Below are 18,258 nucleotides of genomic sequence, written 5' to 3'. Positions count from 1 at the left end.
GGACTTTCCCCAGAGCATCTAAGGCCTCTGTCTGCTTGGCAGCACGTCCGTGTGCGGGGGGCCACCAGGCAGAGCTGGACATCGGGGCACCCAGGGGAAGGTCTGCCACATGAGCAATTTCCCCTCCTAAGAAACCAAGTGCCATCAGCTTCACTTCCAGGAGGCGGCCAGTTTGCATCGTGAATTTGTCTCAGTGGCCAGGGGAGCCAATTTAATAGGGCTGTCTTTCGGGAATGGGTCAAATTTGAGGTATAAAAACTATTTGCTCAGGGCAGGCTCTTTAAATGAGAAAGTTCTAAACTGCTCCAAAAAGCCCTCCTGGGTGCTGTGCCTAGAACACCAACAAAGCCTCTGAATTTCTTCTCTTGGAGGTCCATGGAGGCGCTGGCCCTTGCTGAGAAGGGGGGAAGGGGGAGGGTGGGGGATGTCAGCTCACTGCCCAGACTGCTCCTGGGAATTCAGGAACCCAAAGAATTCACTTCCCACCTCCCCTACGGCTCTTCTAGCCTCTGCTGCTGTTGCGCTTTAAATACATCCTCAGGTGATTCCAATCTGCATCCAAAATTGCAGACTCATGAAGAATAGATTTGTTCCCCAGGAGAGAGCCAGGTGAATTGAAGAGGGGGTGTATGTAAAAAAAACTTACACAGTTGTCTCATTTCTCCTGAGCTTGGCTTTTATGGTTTTACTTAATTATTTTGTGATTTGCCAGAAAATCCGGCAACTCTTCATATATTAAATTAGAGAATGCACTCTACAGACAAAAGAACATAAATGTTGGTTGTTGGCCTTTTTTAATAATGTTTTTGCTTTTGTTCCCCTCTTCTTTGCAAGTTGTTAAGATCTGACTATCTTGGTAAAGGTTCATCTAACATCTTTGTGTCAGACATCTTCATTTCTTGCCACTTAATTGAGGTTAACATGTGCTAGAACAGGTGACTATTGTCCAATGCAGAGTGCAGCTGAATTTTACTTGAATTATATTTTACTTGAATTATAATTCAAGTAAGATAAAATCCTTTGCCATCCCCACATCCTGTTCATATGACCTGCTGTCAACAGTTCTCTGCAAAGATGCACAGGCTTCAGGGAACCTCAGGAGCTTATGAAAACAGATTGCTGGGTCCCTCCTCAGAGTTGCTGGTTCAGTAGGTCTGGGTTGGGATCTGAGAATTTGCATCTCCAACTAAAATTCCTAAGTGATGCCGATGCTCTTGTTGTAAGGGGATTCAAAATAAAAATTAATTCTCCTTGAGGTCCAGAAAATGGAAAAAGACCTTCCCTCATCCCCTTATTCTTTGAGAGTCTACCTTTAAGAAGTAGTCATTGTAGGTAGGCTCTTTCTCTGCCTCTTTGAAATACATGTAAATCTTTTTAAAAGCTAAGCAAGGTTCCTGCCAATTTTACAATCCAGAAATGTTTCCTCAAGGCCCAAGAAGTCATTTCTTTAAAATGTAATCATCAAAAAAGATAGGGCCCCATAGCAGTTTCCTGGAAGGGTAAGAGCCTAAACTCTTGGATCTGCATTACAAACCCACCTCCTGTCATAAAGATATTAGAAATTTACTTTTCCTTTGAATAAAGACACCTAGCAAACACAGATGGTCATCCCAATTGTCAGGCAGATGTGGGATGAACTGTGTGTGGCAAATAGTGCTGTCACATCCTCTTACTTGAGGACTAGTTATCATTTATCTTGAGAACATGTATGTAGTGGGTTGTATCTGCTTGGCTATATTAAACAGTGAGTTTCCTTTCTGTCTTTGTAATTTCTTAGCAGATAGCCCATGATGCACATCACATTCTAGTTTAATACTTTCTCAGTTAAAAAAAAAAAAAGAAAGAAAACCTTTCTTTTATCTTTGTGGAGAGGTTTCTGAATTGCCAGGAGGTTTTGTTTTTCCTGTGGGCTTTTTTTTTTTTTTTTTAATGTTCCAAACTCTCTATTTTGAATACTTACCATGTTTGTGATTTCAAAAGTATTTTAATATTATACCATGGAATTAATACAAAAATTAAACATATCTGAATGCTATTTAGTTGTCTTGGATTAACATATGGGAATTAACTATCAGGAAGGATGGATCATTCTGGAATATTCTGGATAACCTTCAACACGACTGATTATTATAGACCTTGGTTTCTCCATCAGAACAATGAGGATTATGTAACTTATGTTAATCAATTACAGGTTTCAGAAGATGTTTAAACATCTCCTCAGTATGTCCCAAAATACAGTAAACTTCTAGCTTAATCACACACCAACTGTAGATAGGCCTTCCTATCGGTAAAGCTTTCCTTCTTTTGAAACTATGGTTCTTCTGTTAGGGGAAAGACAACAACACGGTGCAGGAATTATCCAGTGATTTACAAATAGTCAGGATACAAAAAGTGAAGAAATGGGTCATGTTGACATTAGTATAAACCACCACCCTACCTCATCACATTATCTATTGTATTTTTATCAGCAAAATATTCAGAGATTTGCTCATTAGGATTGTTCAGGGTTTTTTTAAACTACACAGTAGTTTTAAATCCTAGAAATAAATACTTTCGATACTTTATTTACATTTAAAGAATGCCACAGCAATGAATAATGGCCTCATAACAATGATCAATAATACTTTCTATTACATTAAACCTTTTATCAACCCTAAATTCAAACATGGCCATGCTAAGATAACTGTGAGCAAAAGAAACAATAAGCTATCTGGTATCTAAATCCCTACATTAGGGGCACCTGGGTGGCTCAATCAGTTAAGTATCTGCCTTCAGCTCAGGTCCTGATCTCCAGGGTCCTAGAATCGAGCCCCGCATTGGGCTCCCTGTTCAGGGGGGAGCCTGCTTCTCCCTCTCTCCCACTTGTACTCTCTCTCTCTCAAATAAATAAATTAAAAATAAATAAATAAATCCCTACATTAAAAGTCATGGAGGGGCACATGGGTGGCTCAGTCAGTTAAGTATCCAACTCTTGATTTCGGTTCAGGTCATGATCTCAGGGTTGTGGGATCGAGTCCTACATCAGGCTCTGTGCTGAGCATGGGGCCTGCTTAAGATTCTGTGTGTCTCTGGGGCGCCTGGGTGGCACAGCGGTTAAGCGTCTGCCTTCGGCTCAGGGCGTGATCCCGGCGTTCTGGGATCGAGCCCCACATCAGGCTCCTCCGCTATGAGCCTGCTTCTTCCTCTCCCACTCCCCCTGCTTGTGTTCCCTCTCTCACTGGCTATCTCTATCTCTGTCGAATGAATAAATAAAATCTTTAAAAAAAAAAAAAAGATTCTGTGTGTCTCCCTCTGCCCCTCCCCCACCCTCTCCCACCTGCTTGAGCAGGCTCTGTCTTGAAAAAACAAACAAAAAAACCAGTCATGGATATACTATTTGACTAAACATTATACAGACTTTACAAGGTGTATTTTGTTATTTATATCACTTAAACCAAAGTTAATTTTAGCAATTTAGTATCTACTACTAATCACAGAAAAAGCCCTGAAACTCCTAAGATCCCAGGGCCTGAACAATTAAGACCATGGGTTTGAACACAGGGGAGAAAAAACAGACAGGCAAGCCAAGAAACAGACTCTTAACTATAGAGAACAAACTGATGGTTACTGAGGGGAGGGGCGGTGGTTAAACAGGTGCTGGGAATTAAGGAGTGCACTTGTCCTGAGGAGCACCAGGGGTTGTACGGAAGTGTTGAGTCACTAAACTCTACACCTAAACTAATATTACACTATATGTTAACTAACTGGAATTTAAATAAAACTTGAAAATGCAATGCAATGCAATGCAATGCAATAAAATAAAATAAAAAGACTATAGATTTGGAATCAAACAGATCTGGTTTTAAAACCAGGATTAACAATTGATTAACAGTGGGACCTTGGTCAGGTTACTTAGCCTCGTAGCAGAGGTTCCTCAGGTGAAAGTGAGTTGAAATCAGGGGAGCTACTACCCTCAGTAAAGAGCAGCCACTAGTATTGTTGGAGAACTGCTCCATCCAGCTGTGTCATTCAAAGGTATCAGAGTTCCCAGCTTTGTAGTCGCCGATGTCTCTGTTCATGACCTTGGTAATTTGTTGTTTTAAAGAAAGAAAATGGAAGTTGCCAAAATGCTCTCACAAATTATCATACAACCAAAAGCCAATAAAACTCAGCCTGGCTTCCAAATAAGAAAGAGATGCTTTGGTTTGTCCCTTTAAGAAATCAGAATTCTGGGGTGCCTGCGTGGCTCAGTCAGTTAAGCCTCTGCCTTCTGCTCAGGTCATGATTCCAGGGTCCTGGGATGGAGCCCTGTATAGGGCAGTTCTCCTTCTCCCTCTCCTTCTGCCCCTCCTCCCTGCTTGTGTTCTCTCTCTCTCTCTCTCTCTCAAATAAATAAATAAATCTTTAAAAGAGAGAGAGAAATCAGAATTCTGGATCCACCACGCAGCCAAAAATAAAATAAAAACTCAACTGCAGCTCACTCCTATCAGCGAGACTTATTGCTTTCAACCCGATTTATCATTCTGTGGTACAAATCAGCATCACGATAGCATGTTTCAAATTAATTAAAAGACATTCCTTTCCATCCAAGGTATAATCAAGGCAATTTACTTCCAAACATAATCAAGAAATTATGTAAAGGAAGATTAACCATATGAGGAATTTTTTCATGTGTGAAGTTAATTGATTTTCATATTTTTTTAATGTTTCAAATAAGGATTCTGAAAGACTGGGTTTTCTAAAATATCTCAACTCAGCAGAGTTTTGAAATACTTCTTCAAAGGAGATCACACTTTTCACCAGAAAAAGCTCCCAGGCTGTGGGGGACACTGGGGCACTCAGTGAATTCGTCATGGGCCTGCAGCAGCTGCATTCAGGGTTCCTGGAACTCTCGGTCAGAATTCCTTCTGAATACGTCGAAAGGGGCAGGCAGAACAAGGAAAACATATCCTCTCAGGAAAGCTTGGAGCTACCTAGTCGAACAGTCCAGCTGGGGGCAAGACCCTTAACAGCTCTTGGAATGGGGGAATAGCGAGGGGGGAAAAGCTGCTGGCCATGTTTGCTCATCTCTGATTCTCTGGGGCAGAAAAACAAAACTGTTCACCTGCAATAATCAGGAGGATTGGTACCCTCTACTGAGAGCCAAATAAGAGCCTTATTTAGACAGAAGACACAACTGCCATTGCAACGGGGATTTGAAAATGTTTCCCTGGTCCCAAATCTCAAGCTAGTATTTCCATAGCCCCTTAAATTTATTCCTGAGTCACTCCAGTGAACCCCCCCCCGACACAAATATTGCAGGAGGGCAACATTATGGTACCATGAGCAGTCATCATGCACGTTTGCCCATTATCTTCACGATTAAGGATCCTTTTTATTATAGCCTTCTACACACCTCTGTGGAGTCCATGGATTGAAAGATCTTGCCAATCAAACTAATAGCATTTATTAACAATCCTCTGTCCCCTATTTTTTTTTTTTAATTAATAAAGGACAAAGAAAATGACAATGTGAGCTGTGGTCAGCCCAGAGCTACCAACATCACTAGTGAGTGATATAATTCCAACCAAAACCCAGTAAGAGTGGTTCAGAGACCAAACTCCAGAACCAGAGCACCTGGATTAGAATCCCAGTTCTGCCACTTGCCAACTGTGTGACTTTGGGCAAGTTACACAACCTCCCTGTTTCTCAATTTTCTCATCTGTAAAGCTGTTAGTAATAATAGTACCAACCAGTAGGGTTGTTAGACTAAACGTGTTAATACAAAGAACTTATAACACTGAAATATAGTAAATGCTAATTTGTGCTAGCTTTAATTTTTTTAACAACTTTATTTCTAAAAATATCTCTAGGAAATATTCCTAGAAAATTGTGTTCCTGAATGTTTGAACCTAAGTGAAGGACTTTACATAAAAGTCTTATAAAAACTCACCCTCGAGCTCAGTCGGTTAGGTGTCAGACTCTTGATTTTGGCTCAGGGTTGTGATCTCAGGGTCACGAAATCAAGGTTGTGAGATCAAGCCCTGTGACTGGCTCAGCACTTAGCATAGACTCTGCTTGGGTTTCTCTCTCCCTCTCCCTCTGTCTGCCCCCTAGCTCGTGCTCGCACGCTCTCTCTCTCTCAAATAAATAAATCTTTAGAATTTTTTAAAAAAATATAATAACTCATCTTATTTTCATGTGACTCTCACCACTGTAATTAATCATACCATTGATACCATCTCTCTGACCCAGGTGAGGTGAAAATAAACACAAGTTATCTGTAAGACTGTGTCAGTAACACCGTTAATCATTTAATCTCTAGATCTTTTAAAATGACTATTACTTCATTCATAGTAAAGTGTTACTAGGATGTACCCATTGTTTCTATTCCCCCTATTTTATTTGGACACTCAAGATATGATCTTTTGTCTGATAGAAGACAAGCAGTTGGAAGAGGGGGGCAGTAATAGAAAGGCAGGAAAAGTCTGTTGGTTCGATCAGATTTCTGGGGAAATAGGTCAAAATGTCCTAACTGGTAAACTATGTTACTATGCCCAGAGAAAATGAAGTATACAGTAATCTTGGCATAAAGAAAGAACTCTGAAAATGACAATGGCCCTATCTTTCTAAGTGCCGATATGGATAACTATCCAAAGGGTGAGAGAGTTGAGCTATGCAATCCCCATACCAGCCATCCTCAGGGCCACCAGCACTTGGGAACAGACTCTGTAGGCAAGACACCCCCGCCCCTATCAGTTTCCAATACGGAAACTGTGTAATCTTCCCTACAAGTCTTAAGAAGCCACTCTGTGGTTTGATTTGCTCATTTGTAAAATAAAGAAAATACCTGTACCTACTTTATAGGGTTTTATAAGGATTAAATGAGTTAATGGATGTAAAGCTCCTAGAACAGTGCCTGACACAGATGAAGTGTTACAAAAGTCTAAACTACTACATTTATTTGTAAAATAATACAGGTTCCTAGGCTTTTCCCCAGTTTTAGTGAATCTGAATGTGCAAATCTCCCCTGGGTGGTTCTGACGTGGGGCAGCTTTGGGAACTACAGATTGGCGACTTAATTATTATCTTAAATGAAAGTACCATTTGCTATTTCATTTAAAATAGCTCCAAATGGGGAGCACCTGGGTGGCTAAGTCAGTTAAGCGGCTGCCTTTGGCTCAGGTCCTGATCTCAGGGTCCTTGATTGAGTCCCGCATCAGGCTCCCTGCTCAGCGGGGAGCCTGCTTCTCCCTCTCCCACTCCCCCTGCTTGCGTGCTCTCTCTCTCTCTGTGTCAAAAAAAAAAAAAAATACGTTTAAAAAATCTTTTAATAAAATAAAATGAAATATCTCTAAATGGGTCAAAAGTTACAAACTTCCAGTTGTAAGATAAGTCATGGGAATGTTATGTACAGCATAGTGACGATAGTAAATAATACTGTGTTGCCTATTTGAAAGTTGCCAAGACAGTAGATTTTAAAAGTTCTCATCCCAAGAAAAAAAATTGTAACTCTGTATGGTGATGGGTGTTAACTAGACTTACTGCAATGGTCATTTCACAATATATACAAATATCAAATCATTATGTTATACACCTGAAACTAATGATATATGTCAATTTTACCTCAATTAAAAAATGTTTTTAAAGAAACAAGGCACTTAACAGGAAGAAGGAAAAAAAATACTCCAAATGGCCCAGAAACAAAAATATGAGACAGTTTGATGGATCTAGACCAGCAGTTCTAAACTGGGATCAACTTTGCCCACCCCCCACCCCGTCCAACCAGGGCACTCTTGGCAATTTCTGGAGGAATTGTGCCTGTCATAATTGGAAGGGGAGCGCTACTGGCACCTAGTGGGTAGAAGCCAGAAATGTGCTTAAACATCCTACAATGCACAAGACAGCCCCAAAATGTCAATAGAGCTAAGATTTGAGAAACCCTGATCTGAACCAATGCTTCTCAAATTTTCTGTACATACAAATTACCTGGAGATCTCATTAAAGTATATATTTTGACTCCAGAGATTTAGGGTGAGGCCCGAGAGTCTGCTTTTCTTTTCTTTTTTTTTATAATTTTAATTTTTTTTATTATGTTAGTCACCATACAGTACATCCCTGGTTTCTGCTGTAAAGTTCGATGATTCATTCGTTGCGGAGAGTCTGCTTTTCTAACAAGCATCGCCGGAGAGCTCGTTAGAATCATCTCAAGCTCCACCCCAGATCTGTTGGATCAAGCATCCTTATTGTGACAGTTTCTCTAGAGGACTTGCATGCACAAGAGAGTTTGAGAAACAGTGCTCTAAAAAATCCAATCAGATTCATACTGATCCCCCAAAGAGAAAGCTATTTTTCAGACATTGACAAAGAGTAAGATTGAACCTTATTCTCTAGGCAATTTTTCTTTCATTTAAATATGATGGAGAACTGTAGGCATCTCATTAGATGAGTCCCTGTGTTGGGTTATTCAGACATTCAGAGTAGGTCTTAGTCAAAGCCCCCCAGATTGTAGGGGTGTCCTGGGAAACTGAGAGGAGAGGGAAGGACAGAGAGAGGCAGGAAAGGGAAGAAGGGGAAAAAGAAAGGAGGAAGGAGAAAATAAAGGAAAGGAGGAGGGAGGAGGAGGAAAAGAAAGAGAAAGAGGAAAGATAGGGATGGGGGAAGAAGAAAGAAAGAAGGAAGGACAAGAAAATGAGAACTCAGGGTTTGGGAGATGCCCCACACAAGATTAAACAAAAAAGTTTTCTTTACTGCAGGACTTCTCAGAGCCTTTGATGTTCTAATGTGCAATTTGACATTCAAAGGAATATATTTTAAACACTTGACCATAGAAGCTGTTTACTATAGAGTATCTCAAGGCCTTGAGGAACTCACCTTTGGAAATGCTGGTCTAAGTAAACCATTCTATTTACCTGAGCATGGAAAGGACTGCCATGTCCTCTTTCTGGACCACTCAACTCCTAGGGAATTTGTACCCCTTAGGAACTAGAAGAGGCACTAATAATAAAAATAGCAGCTACCATTTTTATCAAGCACATACCAGACACTGTGCTAAACACCGATATGCATTTTTTCTGGTCGTTACAACAACCCTGCAAGGCAGGAATTAACTCTATTTACACCAAAGGAAAAATAAGACGTGGAGACACAGAAAATTGCTCAGATCCACGCATCTTAGTGAAGCTCAAGGTGCTCACTCAGCTCCATTTGATGAAACACTGTGTTTTGTGGCACAGGGATAAAAAAAAAACAAGAGCCCCCCCCCCCCGCCCCCTCCCAATTCAAATCCTGGCTATGGACATCTGTTCTCCTTGAAGCCCCGACTTCCCCTTTGCTAGTAAATGGCCTCGCCTCTGTCTGGATTTCTAACCCACATCTCCCCCGTCCTTTTACAGGCTCACCCGTCTTCCTCTTTCCCACAAATGAGCCCCTGGGATGGAGACCCACCACCTGGAAGCTCAGGCTCACTCTTAGATTTCCCAGGTGGATTATGTCACCACATCTAGCTTGGGAGGACACCCACCCAACAGATGAAGGCATTGGCAGATGGACAGCTCCTGTCTGGGGTGAGGACACCTCACCCCATTCAGTACCGAGTAAACTCTGGAGATTTGGCATCTGTTGTCACATTAGAGTAATAGGTGGTCCTCACACTGGACTTGAGTGGGCAGCTCACCTTGTCACTTGATCCTCTGCGTTCATTAACCCTCCCCCCCCCATCAGATACAACATCTGCCTACAACATCCCACTACTGAGTGATTATTCTGTACCAGGCACCCTGCTAAGTGCTTACAAGTACTACCCCTTCTAAACCCAACAGCACCATGAAGTAATATTACCCCCATTTGAAGAAGAGTAAAGTAAGCATAGACGGTACATTTTTCACACAATCCCCTAATATGTGCCAAACTCAAACTCTGCTCTTCCTGACCCCAAAACTCATCTTCTTGCCCACTAAGTCCTGAAGACCCTAGATGAAACAGTTAAATGCTCAGAGAATCCTACTAGAAGTGGATTAAAGAGGGGGCACAGACAAATGGTGTGTGTTGCCTGCTTTCCTCGTGAAAGGCACCTCATGAAGTTTTCTTGGCAAATATTTCCAACGACAGATGTGCAAACTGAGGAAGGCTGCTATAACACACAATTGTATTTTTCCAGCCCAAATTTACCACTAAACAGGACTTTGGTATATGTCAAAACAAGAGGCTAAAAATGGGTGCACACGCTTTAATTTCACAGAGATGTGGGTTTGTAAAGAAAGCTCATCAAATCACAACACTGAAAAATGAGGACTGTGGAAAACCACGCACAGAGCCTTGGCCCGGTTTGGGGTGAAAAGGACCATCGAGGGTCCTTTACCCTGGGCTTCGAGACCCTACAGGCCTTTTTCCTCTCAAAAAATATCCTTAGGATATCAGTTACTTCATCTGTAAAATGAGAGAATGGAACTAAACAGTCTCCAAGTGCCTTCCAACTCCAACTTTTATGTCTCTCTGAAATGGCAAAACCAATTTCAAAAGGCCCATCGGGAGCGCCTTATAGAACATTTCTTGGAAGGAGATGTAGATAAAATCAGTCCTCTCCACACATAGGTTTTCCATCATCTGTTCATGCTCAGTTTCCTGCTTCCCTGTAATGTGGACTCCGGGAATTCCCAGACGTTTCTTGTCTCTCCTTTTTAGGGACCCACAGGGGTTACACACAAGACAAGAGCCCTGGACTCCCCATAACGCACTTGTGATGGGGACAAGCCAAAGTTGGAAAGAGCAACAACCAGCTCTATTTCCCTGCAATGCCTTCCACCTGTCATGTCATGTCATGTCATGTCACATCATGTCGCCACCTGTACTTCTGCACTTGGAAACACAATGACATTGTCTACTGGCCTCCACCAGTGCTTCTTAAATATCTGGGGAGAAAAAAACAACAACACAGTTTTGTTTGTTTGTTTAATTTCCCATCCATCTCAGATGGATACTTTATAAAATAGAATAAAAGCAAATTACTGGGGGAAAAAAGGAAGTGCTGCTCGGATGTCACAGCAATTTCAAATTGCAATAAAAGTTTCTAAATGTTGACTCTTCATTTCCAAATTTGTCTTGCCGCGGACCTGTAGCAAACTGCTCAGAACAAACAGTTCACAGAACCACACAGGACTGCAGCCCACACAGAGTGGTATTGCCCTAAATCCCTTTTCAATTCAATTCCAGACATTTATTAGGCCATTCCGATGTCTGTGCTAGGTGCTGTGGGCACCAATGATATTTAGATGACTGGCTTAAAACCTCTTTCAGATGCTGAGATGAATCCAAATGAGGCTGGGCCAATTCAAAGTGAGAGTGTTATTAAATAATCCACAGGTTTTAACTTGAAGAGAGGGAACATTGCATGCGGCTTGAGAAATATCACATCCAAGTCAGAGAAGATGATGTTTAGTAGAGAACAAAACCGATAATATCATGCGGTGCTGTGTTTGGAAGTTCTAGACAAATCCCAACCCCTTATCAACATGTTTCTCTTTATTCTGGCTTTAACCCTGGGAGGTTGAAAGAGAAACCTGTAAAGTAAAAATTTAAGATTCAGCCTCAGGGCCTCCCATCCACTCACCCTGCCTACAGCTGACCCCTCACTAAGTCCCCATCAACTCTGCCTCCAGAACAGGTCCTGAATCCTTCCACCTGCCACCATCACCTCCTACCCAGATTACTGCAATCCCAGCCACTTAGCTGGTCTCCCTGCTTCTTCTCCCAACCCCATCAGGCAGTATTGATCTTTTAAACTATGAAGCATATCAAAGGCCTAACAAGCAACCCAATGGCTTCCCATAACACTGAGATGAAAATCCAGCCCTCCACCATGACCTACAGTCTCTGGATCCCCCTACCTGTCTGATCTCATCTCCAACAACCTTAAAATCCCCTCTTTACACTCCAGCCACATGGGATTTCCTCGGGCTCCTCTGACCACCGAGTCTGTTCCCCCTTGAGAGTTTTAGCCTAATGATTGGCTCAACCAGGAAGACACTTTCTCCAGGTCCCTGCAAGCTGGCTCCATCCTGCTGTTCCACTCCCAGCTCCCCTGAAACCCCCTTCATGAGGTATGCCCTTCCCACCTAAATGCTCTCTGCCACTTCAGCCACACTGATGCTCCTCGTAGCGTTGGTCAGTAATAGGCATTATGTCTTATTCCCTGCTTTTGCTACGGAATGCCAGTGTCTTGCCTATAGTAAGCACTCAATAAATATTTATTGTCTGAGTTGCTATTTAGTATGAAAAATAACTAATTCGTTTAAAAAAAGTGCAGTAAAAGAAGCTGAGGGATTTGTTTGCTGACTTACTTGAGATTTAATTACACGGAGGATTTTGATGAAAAGAAGGAAAAATATTGTAGTACATTATGGTGCTAATGTGTGGGAGTTTTCATTGTTTACCCCTGTCTCCATCCTAGGGTTTTATTAATGAGCCACTATCTTGTATGTGATCATGTATTACAATGAGTTCCATTTGGTTGTGGGTCAAGATAAAATAGCACAGTGTAATTTAAACGAAATGATGTTTGCTTGGTGAATGGCAGACTCATTTAACATTTGCTTCCTTCTTTATGCACGTCAGCCGTGCACTCCCCAACTTGAACAGACCCAGCCTCCCTCCCATCTACTTATGGATGGGGGTAGATGAGCCAGCTGCTCAGCAATCCAATGTGACCTCTGAAAAATGCAAGAAATCAAGGTGGCCCCTCAAACGGCCACTCGTCAAAGACTCATCACCTTGCCTGACAGCCTTTGAACGATCATGGGTCACTTGACAGCCACCTGTGCTTTTCTGAAAAGTCGGGCAGGTATTCACCACCTGGTGACTTCTCAGAAGCAGCTCCATGTGCCAAAGCAGGGCACTGGTCCCAGAGAGGTGGCATTCCCCTCAACAGACAACCTTCAAAAGATGGGCAGCCCCTTACGCCCACCTGTGTTAACTGTCAGCTGCCCACAAGAGAGGGTGCAGTGGTGGGAATGCCCCTGTTATCTTGGGCTTTCATCGCTGTGGTAGAAAGAAGCTGCTCTTGTGGGCTGAGAGGGATGGATTTCAAGGGCTTCTTTGCCTTTGAGGTCAACCCTTTGTTACCACATGGTGAACACGTGCCATCTGTGGTCTAGCAAAGTGTCCAACAGGGAAGCAGGACAGGCTAAGAAAATATCATAATACAGACAGAAGGCAGAATACAAATGCTATTTGCCATTGATGCTACATAATCTAGACGAGCCATCTCTCCTCAAAAGAACATTGAGCTCAACTTCTAGAAAGTTATAAAGCAAGTCATTTTACTTCTGCTCTTAGCTGCAAAATGTCAGGATTTGAAGCAATGGGTCTAGCTAGTGTAGCACCCGGTCACCCCTGGATTTCCTGGGACACTGCATTGACTTCCCTTTCCTGTGTCAAAATGGGCCACACTGTGATGTTATAAAGTATATATTCGTTCTTTTTTTCCTTCTCCCACATCTCACCTAAGATGATGCTGGACATACGGTAGACACTCAAGTGATACTGAGTATTTTCTTAATATTTTCTATTTTGATCACTTACTGTTTAAAATGTAGCAACTGTCATATTTTGGGGAGATGAACATGGCAGCCCACTTTTTGCTAAATGTATTCCATTCCTCATTCTGAACTATTGTGATGGCATTAGATTGGTTATTTATGTGATATATAACATATTAGAGTTTAATTTCAGCATGATGCGAAGTGATCCCTTCAGGTGCCATCTGTGGAAAACTCTCTGTGATCCTTGCAAATTGAAGACAAGGACTGAATAGGATATAAGAGACTTGTTCGGGCTGACAAATACAGCAGCCATTACGTAAGTGAAGACCTGTTCCAGAAACACTAGGACCAGCACTTTACACAGGCACTGACGTGTAAGAAGCTCACATCTTTAGTGTTTCTGCACACAGAGCATCTCCAGGCCAACACCCCAGAACCCTCTGCAACCTGCATATATTCTTCTGTTTGTCTTCAACTGCAACCCCTTCTCCGGAGTTCTGTGCACCTGCACACGAGCAGCCAGGTGCTCAGCTGCTGGAACACAAACCAACAAGCGACACGTACCTCTCTCTGTTACGCTTACACTTGGTGGATTGGGCGAAGCAGTACAGACGCTACAGGCCAAAACAACAGAAAGGAATCGAGTTCACTAAAAACAAATGTTGCATGGTTTTTCTCCTGAAAAAGGTTAACAAACTCAATTTCAGCAAAACAAAAAGGCCCCACAGACTAATCTGTGGGATTTGTTGACATGTGAAAGGAAGTCGGATTCCCAGCAAACTAACATGCGTACAAGGACATAGAAAATACACAGCGATCTGCATCGATGACAGGATGACAGTAGAATCAAATGATTTAAAGAGAGGCATAAACTATTCTTGAGGAACTAAAACCTCTTCAGGAATCAGTTGACTTTTATTTTCCAAGACACCGACATTCTTAAACCCAAGGACTTCGGAAACCATTTTTGCAACGGCATCTGATACCACGGTTTCAAGTAAAAATGCCCCAGTCTGGGTAGGATTCAAATCCTCCCCAAGTTCGCCCATCCTTGTGGGAGCGGGGATGGAGGGGGAAGAAGAGGAGAATAATTAGTGGGTTTTTTTCTGCCTGGTTGTGAAACACCCTAATGACTTCAAGCGTCATTACCACCCCTTGCACAGAAGCCGTCCTCTGAAAATACTTTTCAATCTAAACTAAAATTGATGCTAATTTCTTCTGAGAATATAGCCAATAGTAACACAATTTGGAGAGTTATTGGATTTACTTTTTTAATCTTAACAGGGATGTCAATAGTCTAAGCGCACAAAATGAAGATAATTCACTGGCATCTGAAGTGGAACCAACAACGAGAAAACTCTCTGGAAAGATGGCACATTTTGAAAGACATGAAAAGTATTATAATTATATATCATGTGCCATAACCATTATTACTGACTTGCCATTATTTTGATACTAAAGTGTCCTCTTGAACTCGTTCATGCAAGATTTACTTACATTCGAATTATATTGTTGTGGTTTTTCCCTCCCAACTTTTGTACTGGATGGAATGACTTTTTCTAATTGTTATCTCAACACATCAACATTCTGGCCTTGCTTGTACAGATATTTTGCATTCATTTCTTTACCATAAATTCAATGGGTTAATAAATCATGACATTAGTTATTTGTTTCTATAGCAAACTGCAGCAAAGAAGGCAGACACTAGATAAATATTAGTTGAATGAATAAATCTTAATTGATCCATTTTCAGGGCACTCAACCTGGATTTTGTCAGTCAATGACGCCAGTGATGGGAACCATAATGTTCCAGAGACAGCGCTTCCTAAAGACGCAAGCATGATGAGATTTGGTGCTTGCCCTTGGGGTTGGGAGGGAATCATGTATACAACTAATACAAGGTGGAATGTGACAAGTACTAACAGCGTGACAGATGACGTCTGGGTTCTGGGGAAGATGAAATGATACCCGGGTGGGAGAACGAAGTCTTCATGAAGGAGGTGAACTCTGCGCTCAGCTTCAAGGCTGAGCAGAAACTCAATGGGCAGAAATGAAGGGGGACCATCCAGAAAGAAAGAACAGTAAGAAGGAAAGCATGGAGGTGGAAGGAAACATTTCGCAGCCACATGTGGTCTGTTTCGTTTGCTTCGTGGGGGTACATAGGCAGGGGCCTCGAACACTAATTTGAGAAGTTTTTAATAAGTAGACAATGAGCAGCTAGAGGTAGTTTTGGAACAAGATAAGCGCCATGAAGATTGATATGAAAACAATATGTAAAACAAGCCGCAGTGGAGAGAACAGAGGCAATTAGAATCTAGCTGGGAAGGAAGAAGGCTTCCAAGTGAATAGAAGTACAAAACGAAGGCCTGAACAGCAAGCAGGATACAGGAGAGGGAATGGAATCAAAAGGTAGCACAGAGGCGAAAACAACAAATCCTGGCAACCAATGCGGTGCCACCAACAGGAACAGGAACATCAGAAACGGAAAAAGGAGCCGCTTTAGAGGATGCGGTGCCTAACACATGAATGCCTGGAACACACTGCAGGCCAACAGCCAGCGATCCACCACCCTGAGGCATCTCTCCCCTCCCTCAGCATCAAGGATCCTAGAACAGGGATCCTAGCCACCACGTGTCCACACCTGAGTCTTCCTACACACAAGAGGAATATCTAAGACCCTCTTGACATCTCACCCCATTTCCTATTGCTCATTCATTCAACATGGTAAGTACAAGTGCTTCCCATCAAGAAGCACTCTTCTCAACATGATCAAGGGTAAGACATGCCATCTTCACCTTCACGGTCCTGATGGTCTTGTCCCGATGCAACTCTTGGCAGAGCAGGATGTGTTTTCTTGGTGTTTGCCTTTTGTTTTGTTGTTTGTGGGAATGCTTTTACTGTTTTATGGATTTAAAAATAGTATAAAATTCAAAAAAGAAAATAATATACCCACGGTGATAAAAGATGTGGATGATAAAGTTGAAAAGAATCTCAGAAAAGAGAGCAAAAAAGAAGACAGCAGGAGAGAAGGGAGTACAAAATAGGAGAAGAGGGAGCGCATTAGAGGAGCAATCTAAAAAGTTCAACATCTGAAATATGGACACTCTGGGAAGAAAGAAATGAGGAAGAGAATAATCAAAAAAATTTTCAAGACAATTTCTCAGAACTATGGACATAGTTTTCTTTTTTTTTTTTAAGATTTTATTTATTTGACAGAGCGAGAGAGCACAAGCAGGGGGAACAGGGGGAACAGTAGAGGGAGAAGGAGAAGCAGGCTCCCCACTGAGCAGGGAAGCCAATGCCTGGCTCGATCCCAGGACCCTGAGATCATGACCTGAGCCGAAGGCAGACGCTTAACCATCTGAGTCTCCCAGGCGCCCCTATAGACATAGTTTTCTAAACCAAAAGGCTACTGAGTGCCCAGTATCAAAGAATGAAAATAGACCTGTCAATAAATATCATTCTACACTGTCAGAAAACTGGGGATAACAAGATTGCATACATTTCCAGAGAGAAAACCATGCAGAGGCCCTTCACAGCCCAGCCCTGCATCCCCTTCCCTCCAGGCTCACCCATCCCCAGGACAATACAGCCCAGCCCCCTTTCCACCCATCTCCCCTCAAACCTAAGTCAGACCACGTCCCTCCTCTGTTTAAACCCTTCTGTGGATTGCACTGCTCTCGGAATAAATGAAAATATAAAGGGAACAGGGGAATTGGACTCTAAGTCACCTCTAAAGTTTGATGGCTCTCAGGAGCATCAACATTGTTGAACGAGTGGATAAAAGATCCTGCTTTACAGACAGTTACCAAAATGGGACTTTTCCTCTTCCTACCTCTCTCTCCGAGGTTTATTTTCCTTTCCCTTCCCTGTTCGGCTTTTGTCATCAGGCCACACTTTTCAATGCAGATCGCTGGCAATACCAGTATCGCATGAATTGCTCCTGCATGGATCTTTCATGGAAGAAGTTGTAACAAAATTTCAAAAGAGCAGTTGAGAAATGGGTGAAGTTCCCATGTGAACCAGGATTCTCTCAACTCTCCACGGGGTTATGGTGAGGAAAAAAGAAGGCACACGTGGAACATGGAACAGTTCTGTTCAGTCAAGCTAGGTGTCCCAAATTTGCATTGGCCATCAGATTAGCATGAGTCTAGGAAGTAAGAACTTGTACATTCCCATATATAAGTTGATAAGGTGTATATAAAAATTGCTCAACATTTGTCTAACCAAACATTTGATGAAATGGACCTCCAGGTTTTTCAAACTAATAAGCTTATACTTTCAGGTTGGATTCATTCAGTAAATATTTATTGAACACCTATTTTACTCCAGCCCTTTTCATCAATAACAAGAATAAGTCCCTACCCTCTTGCAGCTTATGTCCTCCTGGGAGCATCTGATAATAAACAAGGCAAGGTGAGGGGATGCACAGTGACAGGGTGGAGGTTGTGAGACAGGAATTACTTTAGATAGGGTGGTCAGAGACTCTAGGGAGATACCTTTCACCTGAGACCTGAATAATGAGAGGATCCAGCCATACAAAGGCCAGGGGAGACCAGGCAGAAAGAAGAACAAGAGTAAAAGGCCTGGAGGTGGAAACAAGGTTGAGTGTTTAAAAAATAAAAAATAGCAACTGGTCATAACAAAAACTGAGAAAGATAGTTCAAGATGGGATCGGAGAGGTAAGCAGGGGCCATACTATGTAAGGGCTGGGTAGGCCAAGGTCAAGAGTATGGATTTCCCTTCACATATGGAGAAATAT

Source organism: Ursus maritimus, unplaced genomic scaffold, assembly GCF_017311325.1.
Source record: "Ursus maritimus isolate PB19 unplaced genomic scaffold, ASM1731132v1 scaffold_23, whole genome shotgun sequence".
NCBI classification, from domain to species: domain Eukaryota; kingdom Metazoa; phylum Chordata; class Mammalia; order Carnivora; family Ursidae; genus Ursus; species Ursus maritimus.
This window is presented reverse-complemented; position numbering follows the sequence as displayed.